This window comes from Salmo trutta, chromosome 13 (assembly GCF_901001165.1).
Source record: "Salmo trutta chromosome 13, fSalTru1.1, whole genome shotgun sequence".
NCBI lineage: Eukaryota > Metazoa > Chordata > Actinopteri > Salmoniformes > Salmonidae > Salmo > Salmo trutta.
In genome coordinates, this window is record NC_042969.1 from 17,384,563 (window position 1) to 17,397,039 (window position 12,477).

Here is a 12,477-nt window from a genome sequence, read left to right on the forward strand (position 1 = left end):
CTCTGTCGGGAAAAAAACAGAAGTAGGTCATCTGCCACCGCCCTTCACAAACACACACACACACACACACACACACACACACACACACACACACACACACACACACACACACACACACACACACACACACACACACACAGAAGTCTGTCCCTCCGGCCGTGGCGGACAGCATTGTGAAAGTGATGAGGGACAAGAGAGATGACAAAACTGACTGTCCGTCCGTCCTGTCTGCTCAGAGACATGCTGCTTTATCAGGGTCAACTAGTGCTGAGCGATTAACCAAAGTTTATTTCCCCCCCGATTATTAAAGACCTAATTAACCAACGTCGGTTCAATTACTTGAATTCCCATTTAGTTCTAGTTTTTTTTGTGAGCTCAACACACTGTTTCTCTAGAGAGAAATCCTATCAAGCATGAGAGACATCAAATCAAGAACAAACTGCGGGGCGTTGTATTGAGTTTTCAATAGGAAAATATTCTACCTAGTTCAGCGCAGAAAACGTGGTAAATAACTTCAATGACCAGAAACCATTGCACCTATTCTTCTCGGCGATGCACTTAGACCGCATGAGAGAGGAATGCACACAACACAGCGACTACTAGAGCGATAAAGACAGTTTGTGAGGTAGCTCTACCCTACTGATAGTTGTAGCAGTCTTGACAGTGTGCCTTATCTTCTTAAAATAACTACTAAAATAGTGATTTTGTCAGACAGCTCTGCAGCATGGGCAGCTGTGGCATCCCAATGATCACAGGCTATCCTTTTCACTAGTCAAGGGGAGCTTGGCTCGTTGGGGAGCACAGCGGCAGCGCTAGATGGTTGTCTGTCTGTCTGTCTGTCTGTCTGTCTGTCTGTCTGTCTGTCTGTCTGTCTGTCTGTCTGGCTGGCTGGCTGGCTGGCTGGCTGGCTGCGCTAGGATGATGACTTTAAGAAATGAAATAATAAAGTCATAAAAAATCTAATCAGAATATACACACCTGAAATATTTGATTAAAGTAAAGTGAATAAATGATGGTTAATAAGTCATCAGCAGTAATGGACAGTCACTACTATCATGGGACTCTTATTCATTCCTTCATTCTGTGTTGTTAGAGACAATGGAATGTTTTCAATGTTTTGGCAATTGAACGTTCTCAATATTTGGCTTTGGATTTTCAATTCAAAAGCTCCCAAAATTATTTCAAGGTCATATTTCATAATACGTTTCATGTAAAAAATAATTAATCCGAACCGAAATCAAAAACCACTATTATTTTTTACAAACCGAAGCGAAACCGACCTCAAAAGCACAAATTGCTGAGCACTGTGGTCAGCACTATGGTCAGCACTGTGGTCAGCACTATGGTCAGCACTATGGTCAGCACTAGGCTCAGCACTATGGTCAGCACTAGGCTCAGCACTAGGCTCAGCACTAGGCTCAGCACTAGGGTCAGCATTTAGGCTCAGCACTAGGCTCAGCACTATGCTCAGCACTATAGTCAGCACTATGGTCAGTACTGTGGTCAGCACTAGGCTCAGCACTAGGCTCAGCACTATGGTCAGCACTAGGCTCAGCACTATGGTCAGCACTATGGTCAGCACTCGGCTCAGCACTAGGCTCAGCACTAGGCTCAGCACTATGGTCAGCACTGTGGTCAGCACTGTGGTCAGCACTGTGGTCAGCAGTAGGCTCAGCACTAGGCTCAGCACTATGGTCAGCACTCAGCTCAGCACTAGGCTCAGCACTAGGGTCAGCACTAGGCACAGCACTGTGGTCAGCACTAGGCTCAGCACTAGGCTCAGCACTAGGGTCAGCACTGTGGTCAGCACTGTGGTCAGCACTATGGTCAGCACTGTGGTCAGCACTAGGCTCAGCACTATGGTCAGAACTAGGCTCAGCACTAGGCTCAGCACTAGGCTCAGCACTATGGTCAGCACTATGGTCAGCACTATGCTCAGCACTATGGTCAGCACTGTGGTCAGCACTAGGCTCAGCACTAGGCTCAGCACTAGGCTCAGCACTAGGGTCAGCACTATGGTCAGCACTAGGGTCAGCATTAGGCTCAGCACTAGGCTCAGCACTGTGGTCAGCACTATGGTCAGCACTATGCTCAGCACTATGGTCAGCACTGTGGTCAGCACTAGGCTCAGCACTAGGCTCAGCACTAGGGTCAGCACTATGGTCAGCACTAGGGTCAGCACTATGGTCAGCACTAGGGTCAGCATTAGGCTCAGCACTAGGCTCAGCACTGTGGTCAGCACTATGGTCAGCACTATGCTCAGCACTATGGTCAGCACTGTGGTCAGCACTAGGCTCAGCACTAGACTCAGCACTATGGTCAGCACTAGGCTCAGCACTAGGCTCAGCACTATGGTCAGCACTAGGCTCAGCACTAGGCTCAGCACTATGGTCATCACTAGGGTCAGCATTAGGCTCAGCACTAGGCTCAGCACTAGGCTCAGCACTATGGTCAGCACTAGGCTCAGCACTATGGTCAGCACTCGGCTCAGCACTAGGCTCAGCACTAGGCTCAGCACTAGGGTCAGCATTTAGGCTCAGCACTAGGCTCAGCACTATGCTCAGCACTATAGTCAGCACTATGGTCAGTACTGTGGTCAGCACTAGGCTCAGCACTAGGCTCAGCACTATGGTCAGCACTAGGCTCAGCACTAGGGTCAGCACTATGGTCAGCACTAGGGTCAGCACTATGGTCAGCACTAGGGTCAGCATTTAGGCTCAGCACTAGGCTCAGCACTATGCTCAGCACTATAGTCAGCACTATGGTCAGTACTGTGGTCAGCACTAGGCTCAGCACTAGGCTCAGCACTATGGTCAGCACTAGGCTCAGCACTATGGTCAGCACTATGGTCAGCACTCGGCTCAGCACTAGGCTCAGCACTAGGCTCAGCACTATGGTCAGCACTGTGGTCAGCACTGTGGTCAGCACTGTGGTCAGCAGTAGGCTCAGCACTAGGCTCAGCACTATGGTCAGCACTCAGCTCAGCACTAGGCTCAGCACTAGGCTCAGCACTATGGTCAGCACTGTGGTCAGCACTGTGGTCAGCACTGTGGTCAGCAGTAGGCTCAGCACTAGGCTCAGCACTATGGTCAGCACTCAGCTCAGCACTAGGCTCAGCACTAGGGTCAGCACTAGGCACAGCACTGTGGTCAGCACTAGGCTCAGCACTAGGCTCAGCACTAGGGTCAGCACTGTGGTCAGCACTGTGGTCAGCACTATGGTCAGCACTGTGGTCAGCACTAGGCTCAGCACTATGGTCAGAACTAGGCTCAGCACTAGGCTCAGCACTAGGCTCAGCACTATGGTCAGCACTATGGTCAGCACTATGCTCAGCACTATGGTCAGCACTGTGGTCAGCACTAGGCTCAGCACTAGGCTCAGCACTAGGCTCAGCACTAGGGTCAGCACTATGGTCAGCACTAGGGTCAGCATTAGGCTCAGCACTAGGCTCAGCACTGTGGTCAGCACTATGGTCAGCACTATGCTCAGCACTATGGTCAGCACTGTGGTCAGCACTAGGCTCAGCACTAGGCTCAGCACTAGGGTCAGCACTATGGTCAGCACTAGGGTCAGCACTATGGTCAGCACTAGGGTCAGCATTAGGCTCAGCACTAGGCTCAGCACTGTGGTCAGCACTATGGTCAGCACTATGCTCAGCACTATGGTCAGCACTGTGGTCAGCACTAGGCTCAGCACTAGACTCAGCACTATGGTCAGCACTAGGCTCAGCACTAGGCTCAGCACTATGGTCAGCACTAGGCTCAGCACTAGGCTCAGCACTATGGTCATCACTAGGGTCAGCATTAGGCTCAGCACTAGGCTCAGCACTAGGCTCAGCACTATGGTCAGCACTAGGCTCAGCACTATGGTCAGCACTCGGCTCAGCACTAGGCTCAGCACTAGGCTCAGCACTAGGGTCAGCATTTAGGCTCAGCACTAGGCTCAGCACTATGCTCAGCACTATAGTCAGCACTATGGTCAGTACTGTGGTCAGCACTAGGCTCAGCACTAGGCTCAGCACTATGGTCAGCACTAGGCTCAGCACTAGGGTCAGCACTATGGTCAGCACTAGGGTCAGCACTATGGTCAGCACTAGGGTCAGCATTTAGGCTCAGCACTAGGCTCAGCACTATGCTCAGCACTATAGTCAGCACTATGGTCAGTACTGTGGTCAGCACTAGGCTCAGCACTAGGCTCAGCACTATGGTCAGCACTAGGCTCAGCACTATGGTCAGCACTATGGTCAGCACTCGGCTCAGCACTAGGCTCAGCACTAGGCTCAGCACTATGGTCAGCACTGTGGTCAGCACTGTGGTCAGCACTGTGGTCAGCAGTAGGCTCAGCACTAGGCTCAGCACTATGGTCAGCACTCAGCTCAGCACTAGGCTCAGCACTAGGGTCAGCACTAGGCTCAGCACTGTGGTCAGCACTAGGCTCAGCACTAGGCTCAGCACTAGGGTCAGCACTATGGTCAGCACTGTGGTCAGCACTATGGTCAGCACTGTGGTCAGCACTAGGCTCAGCACTATGGTCAGAACTAGGCTCAGCACTAGGCTCAGCACTAGGCTCAGCACTATGGTCAGCACTATGGTCAGCACTATGCTCAGCACTATGGTCAGCACTGTGGTCAGCACTAGGCTCAGCACTAGGCTCAGCACTAGGCTCAGCACTAGGGTCAGCACTATGGTCAGCACTAGGGTCAGCATTAGGCTCAGCACTAGGCTCAGCACTGTGGTCAGCACTATGGTCAGCACTATGCTCAGCACTATGGTCAGCACTGTGGTCAGCACTAGGCTCAGCACTAGGCTCAGCACTAGGGTCAGCACTATGGTCAGCACTAGGGTCAGCACTATGGTCAGCACTAGGGTCAGCATTAGGCTCAGCACTAGGCTCAGCACTGTGGTCAGCACTATGGTCAGCACTATGCTCAGCACTATGGTCAGCACTGTGGTCAGCACTAGGCTCAGCACTAGACTCAGCACTATGGTCAGCACTAGGCTCAGCACTAGGCTCAGCACTATGGTCAGCACTAGGCTCAGCACTAGGCTCAGCACTATGGTCATCACTAGGGTCAGCATTAGGCTCAGCACTAGGCTCAGCACTAGGCTCAGCACTATGGTCAGCACTAGGCTCAGCACTATGGTCAGCACTCGGCTCAGCACTAGGCTCAGCACTAGGCTCAGCACTATGGTCAGCACTGTGGTCAGCACTAGGCTCAACACTAGGCTCAGCACTAGGCTCAGCACTATGGTCAGCACTCAGCTCAGCACTAGGCTCAGCACTAGGCTCAGCACTAGGGTCAGCATTAGGCTCAGCACTAGGCTCAGCACTAGGCTCAGCACTATGGTCAGCACTGTGGTCAGCACTAGGGTCAGCACTAGGGTCAGCATTAGGCTCAGCACTAGGCTCAGTACTATGGTCAGCACTAGGCTCAGCACTATGCTCAGCACTATGCTCAGCACTAGGCTCAGCACTAGGCTCAGCACTGTGGTCAGCACTGTGGTCAGCACTAGGCTCAGCACTATGGTCAGCACTGTGGTCAGCACTAGGCTCAGCACTAGGCTCAGTACTAGGCTCAGTACTAGGCTCAGCACTAGCCTCAGCACTATGGTCAGCACTAGGGTCAGCACTAGGCTCAGCACTTGGCTCAGTACTAGGCTCAGCACTAGGCTCAGTACTAGGCTCAGCACTAGGCTCAGCACTATGGTCAGCACTATGGTCAGCACTATGGTCAGCACTAGGCTCAGCACTATGGTCAGCACTCGGCTCAGCACTAGGCTCAGCACTGTGGTCAGCACTAGGCTCAGCACTAGGCTCAGCACTATGCTCAGCACTATCGTCAGCACTATGGTCAGCACTATGGTCAGCACTAGGCTCAGCACTAGGCTCAGCACTAGGCTCAGCACTAGGCTCAGCACTATGGTCAGCACTAGGCTCAGCACTATGCTCAGCACTATGGTCAGCACTGTGGTCAGCACTAGGCTCAGCACTAGGGTCAGCACTAGGGTCAGCATTAGGCTCAGCACTAGGCTCAGCACTATCGTCAGCACTATGGTCAGCACTGTGGTCAGCACTGTGGTCAGCACTAGGCTCAGCACTAGGCTCAGCACTATGGTCAGCACTAGGCTCAGCACAAGGCTCAGCACTATGGTCAGCACTAGGCTCAGCACTAGGCTCAGCCCTAGGCTCAGCACTAGGCTCAGTACTATGGTCAGCACTAGGCTCAGCACTATGGTCAGCACTCGGCTCAACACTAGGCTCAGCACTAGGCTCAGCACTAGGCTCACCACTATGGTCAGCACTAGGGTCAGCACTAGGCTCAGCACTAGGCTCAGCACTAGGCTCAGCACTATGGTCAGCACTAGGCTCAGCACTATGGTCAGCACTCGGCTCAGCACTAGGCTCAGCACTAGGCTCACCACTATGGTCAGCACTAGGCTCAGCACTAGGCTCAGCACTAGGCTCAGCACTGTGGTCAGCACTGTAGTCAGCACTGTGGTCAGCACTAGGGTCAGCACTAAGCTCAGGACTAGGCTCAGCACTATGGTCAGCACTCGGCTCAGCACTATGGTCAGCACTCGGCTCAGCACTAGGCTCAGCACTAGGCTCAGCACTATGGTCAGCACTAGGCTCAGCACTGTGGTCAGCACTGTGGTCAGCACTAGGCTCAGCACTATGGTCAGCACTGTGGTCAGCACTAGGCTCAGCAGTAGGCTCAGCACTAGTCTCAGTACTAGGCTCAGCACTAGGCTCAGCACTAGGCTCAGCACTATGGTCAGCACTATGGTCAGCACTAGGCTCAGCACTTGGCTCAGTACTAGGCTCAGCACTAGGCTCAGTACTAGGCTCAGTACTAGGCTCAGTACTAGGCTCAGCACTAGGCTCAGCACTATGGTCAGCACTATGGTCAGCACTAGGCTCAGTACTAGGCTCAGCACTAGGCTCAGCACTATGGTCAGCACTATGGTCAGCACTATGGTCAGCACTAGGCTCAGCACTAGGCTCAGCGCTATCGTCAGCACTATGGTCAGCACTGTGGTCAGCACTGTGGTCAGCACTAGGCTCAGCACTAGGCTCAGTACTAGGCTCAGCACTAGGCTCAGCACTAGGCTCAGCACTAGGCTCAGTACTATGGTCAGCACTAGGCTCAGCACTAGGCTCAGTACTATGGTCAGCACTAGGCTCAGCACTAGGCTCAGTACTATGGTCAGCACTAGGCTCAGCATTAGGCTCAGTACTATGGTCAGCACTAGGCTCAGCACTAGGCTCAGTACTATGGTCAGCACTAGGCTCAGCACTATGGTCAGCACTATGGTCAGCACTGTGGTCAGCACTAGGCTCAGCACTAGGCTCAGCACTAGGCTCAGCACTAGGGTCAGCACTATGGTCAGCACTAGGGTCAGCATTAGGCTCAGCACTAGGCTCAGCACTGTGGTCAGCACTATGGTCAGCACTATGCTCAGCACTATGGTCAGCACTGTGGTCAGCACTAGGCTCAGCACTAGGCTCAGCACTAGGGTCAGCACTATGGTCAGCACTAGGGTCAGCACTATGGTCAGCACTAGGGTCAGCATTAGGCTCAGCACTAGGCTCAGCACTGTGGTCAGCACTATGGTCAGCACTATGCTCAGCACTATGGTCAGCACTGTGGTCAGCACTAGGCTCAGCACTAGACTCAGCACTATGGTCAGCACTAGGCTCAGCACTAGGCTCAGCACTATGGTCAGCACTAGGCTCAGCACTAGGCTCAGCACTATGGTCAGCACTAGGGTCAGCATTAGGCTCAGCACTAGGCTCAGCACTAGGCTCAGCACTATGGTCAGCACTAGGCTCAGCACTATGGTCAGCACTCGGCTCAGCACTAGGCTCAGCACTAGGCTCAGCACTATGGTCAGCACTGTGGTCAGCACTAGGCTCAACACTAGGCTCAGCACTAGGCTCAGCACTATGGTCAGCACTCAGCTCAGCACTAGGCTCAGCACTAGGCTCAGCACTAGGGTCAGCATTAGGCTCAGCACTAGGCTCAGCACTAGGCTCAGCACTATGGTCAGCACTGTGGTCAGCACTAGGGTCAGCACTAGGGTCAGCATTAGGCTCAGCACTAGGCTCAGTACTATGGTCAGCACTAGGCTCAGCACTATGCTCAGCACTATGCTCAGCACTAGGCTCAGCACTAGGCTCAGCACTGTGGTCAGCACTGTGGTCAGCACTAGGCTCAGCACTATGGTCAGCACTGTGGTCAGCACTAGGCTCAGCACTAGGCTCAGTACTAGGCTCAGTACTAGGCTCAGCACTAGCCTCAGCACTATGGTCAGCACTAGGGTCAGCACTAGGCTCAGCACTTGGCTCAGTACTAGGCTCAGCACTAGGCTCAGTACTAGGCTCAGCACTAGGCTCAGCACTATGGTCAGCACTATGGTCAGCACTATGGTCAGCACTAGGCTCAGCACTATGGTCAGCACTCGGCTCAGCACTAGGCTCAGCACTGTGGTCAGCACTAGGCTCAGCACTAGGCTCAGCACTATGCTCAGCACTATCGTCAGCACTATGGTCAGCACTATGGTCAGCACTAGGCTCAGCACTAGGCTCAGCACTAGGCTCAGCACTAGGCTCAGCACTATGGTCAGCACTAGGCTCAGCACTATGCTCAGCACTATGGTCAGCACTGTGGTCAGCACTAGGCTCAGCACTAGGGTCAGCACTAGGGTCAGCATTAGGCTCAGCACTAGGCTCAGCACTATCGTCAGCACTATGGTCAGCACTGTGGTCAGCACTGTGGTCAGCACTAGGCTCAGCACTAGGCTCAGCACTATGGTCAGCACTAGGCTCAGCACTAGGCTCAGCACTATGGTCAGCACTAGGCTCAGCACTAGGCTCAGCCCTAGGCTCAGCACTAGGCTCAGTACTATGGTCAGCACTAGGCTCAGCACTATGGTCAGCACTCGGCTCAACACTAGGCTCAGCACTAGGCTCAGCACTAGGCTCACCACTATGGTCAGCACTAGGGTCAGCACTAGGCTCAGCACTAGGCTCAGCACTAGGCTCAGCACTATGGTCAGCACTAGGCTCAGCACTATGGTCAGCACTCGGCTCAGCACTAGGCTCAGCACTAGGCTCACCACTATGGTCAGCACTAGGCTCAGCACTAGGCTCAGCACTAGGCTCAGCACTGTGGTCAGCACTGTAGTCAGCACTGTGGTCAGCACTAGGGTCAGCACTAAGCTCAGGACTAGGCTCAGCACTATGGTCAGCACTCGGCTCAGCACTATGGTCAGCACTCGGCTCAGCACTAGGCTCAGCACTAGGCTCAGCACTATGGTCAGCACTAGGCTCAGCACTGTGGTCAGCACTGTGGTCAGCATTAGGCTCAGCACTAGGCTCAGCACTGTGGTCAGCACTGTGGTCAGCACTAGGCTCAGCACTATGGTCAGCACTGTGGTCAGCACTAGGCTCAGCAGTAGGCTCAGCACTAGTCTCAGTACTAGGCTCAGCACTAGGCTCAGCACTAGGCTCAGCACTATGGTCAGCACTATGGTCAGCACTAGGCTCAGCACTTGGCTCAGTACTAGGCTCAGCACTAGGCTCAGTACTAGGCTCAGTACTAGGCTCAGTACTAGGCTCAGCACTAGGCTCAGCACTATGGTCAGCACTATGGTCAGCACTAGGCTCAGTACTAGGCTCAGCACTAGGCTCAGCACTATGGTCAGCACTATGGTCAGCACTATGGTCAGCACTAGGCTCAGCACTAGGCTCAGCGCTATCGTCAGCACTATGGTCAGCACTGTGGTCAGCACTGTGGTCAGCACTAGGCTCAGCACTAGGCTCAGTACTAGGCTCAGCACTAGGCTCAGCACTAGGCTCAGCACTAGGCTCAGTACTATGGTCAGCACTAGGCTCAGCACTAGGCTCAGTACTATGGTCAGCACTAGGCTCAGCACTAGGCTCAGTACTATGGTCAGCACTAGGCTCAGCATTAGGCTCAGTACTATGGTCAGCACTAGGCTCAGCACTAGGCTCAGTACTATGGTCAGCACTAGGCTCAGCACTATGGTCAGCACTATGGTCAGCACTAGGCTCAGCACTAGGCTCAGCGCTATCGTCAGCACTATGGTCAGCACTGTGGTCAGCACTGTGGTCAGCACTAGGCTCAGCACTAGGCTCAGTACTAGGCTCAGCACTATGCTCAGCACTAGGCTCAGCACTAGGCTCAGCACTAGGCTCAGTACTATGGTCAGCACTAGGCTCAGCACTAGGCTCAGTACTATGGTCAGCACTAGGCTCAGCACTATGGTCAGCACTGTGGTCAGCACTAGGCTCAGCACTAGGCTCAGCACTATGGTCAGCACTAGGCTCAGCACTATGCTCAGCACTAGGCTCAGCACTAGGCTCAGCACTAGGCTCAGCATTAGGCTCAGTACTATGGTCAGCACTAGGCTCAGCACTAGGCTCAGTACTATGGTCAGAACTAGGCTCAGCACTAGGCTCAGCACTAGGGTCAGCACTAGGCTCAGCACTGTGGTCAGCACTAGGCTCAGCACTAGGCTCAGTACTAGGCTCAGCACTGTGGTCAGCACTAGGCTCAGTACTATGGTCAGCACTATGCTCAGCACTAGGCTCAGCACTAGGCTCAGTACTAGGCTCAGCACTGTGGTCAGCACTAGGCTCAGCACTAGGCTCAGCACTAGGCTCAGCACTAGGCTCAGTACTATGGTCAGTACTAGGGTCAGCACTAGGGTCAGTACTGTGGTCAGCACTAGGGTCAGTACTAGGGTCAGCACTAGGCTCAGTACTATGGTCAGCACTAGGGTCAGTACTGTGGTCAGCACTAGGGTCAGTACTAGGGTCAGCACTAGGCTCAGTACTAGGGTCAGCACTAGGGTCAGTACTGTGGTCAGCACTAGGGTCAGTACTGTGGTCAGCACTAGGGTCAGCACTAGGGTCAGTACTAGGGTCAGCACTAGGCTCAGCACTAGGCTCAGCACTAGGCTCAGCACTAGGCTCAGTACTAGGGTCAGCACTAGGCTCAGCACTAGGGTCAGCACTAGGGTCAGTACTAGGCTCAGAACTAGGCTCAGCACTAGGCTCAGCACTAGGCTCAGCACTATGGTCAGCACTAGGGTCAGCACTAGGCTCAGCACTGTGGTCAGCACTAGGCTCAGCACTAGGCTCAGTACTAGGCTCAGCACTGTGGTCAGCACTAGGCTCAGTACTATGGTCAGCACTATGCTCAGCACTAGGCTCAGCACTAGGCTCAGTACTAGGCTCAGCACTGTGGTCAGCACTAGGCTCAGCACTAGGCTCAGCACTAGGCTCAGTACTATGGTCAGTACTAGGGTCAGCACTAGGGTCAGTACTGTGGTCAGCACTAGGGTCAGTACTGTGGTCAGTACTATGGTCAGCACTAGGGTCAGTACTGTGGTCAGCACTAGGGTCAGTACTAGGGTCAGCACTAGGCTCAGTACTAGGGTCAGCACTAGGGTCAGTACTAGGGTCAGCACTAGGGTCAGCACTAGGGTCAGCACTAGGCTCAGCACTAGGCTCAGCACTAGGCTCAGTACTAGGGTCAGCACTAGGCTCAGCACTAGGGTCAGCACTAGGGTCAGTACTAGGCTCAGAACTAGGCTCAGCACTAGGCTCAGCACTAGGCTCAGCACTATGGTCAGCACTAGGGTCAGCACTAGGGTCAGCACTAGGGTCAGCACTGGGGTCAGTACTAGGCTCAGAACTAGGCTCAGCACTAGGCTCAGCACTAGGCTCAGCACTATGGTCAGCACTGTGGTCAGCACTAGGCTCAGCACTAGGCTCAGCACTAGGGTCAGCACTAGGCTCAGCACTAGGGTCAGCATTAGGCTCAGTACTAGGGTCAGTACTAGGGTCAGCATTAGGCTCAGCACTAGGGTCAGCACTAGGGTCAGCACTAGGCTCAGTACTAGGCTCAGCACTATGGTCAGCACTGTGGTCAGCACTAGGCTCAGCACTATGGTCAGCACTGTGGTCAGCACTAGGCTCAGCACTAGGGTCAGCACTAGGCTCAGCACTGTGGTCAGCACTAGGCTCAGCACTAGGGTCAGCACTAGGCTCAGCACTGTGGTCAGCACTAGGCTCAGCACTAGGCTCAGCACTAGGCTCAGCACTAGGGTCAGCACTATGGTCAGCACTGTGGTCAGCACTAGGCTCAGCACTATGGTCAGCACTGTGGTCAGCACTAGGCTCAGCACTAGGGTCAGCACTAGTCTCAGCACTGTGGTCAGCACTAGGCTCAGCACTAGGCTCAGCACTAGGCTCAGCACTGTGGTCAGCACTAGGCTCAGCACTAGGCTCAGTACTAGGCTCAGCACTAGGCTCAGCACTAGGCTCAGCACTAGGCTCAGCACTAGGCTCAGCACTAGGCTCAGCACTGTGGTCAGCACTAGGCTCAGCACTAGGCTCAGCACTAGGCTCAGCACTAGGCTCAGTACTAGGCTCAGCACTAGGCTC

At 53.7% G+C, this 12,477-nt stretch overlaps 1 protein-coding gene across 14 annotated transcripts in view; it reads left to right on the forward strand.

The window, feature by feature from the left end:
• Nucleotides 1–12,477, forward strand: part of LOC115205348 (protocadherin alpha-C2) — a 204,661-nt gene that overhangs the window by 158,025 nt on the left and 34,159 nt on the right. The gene's annotated exons all lie outside the window — the stretch shown is intronic.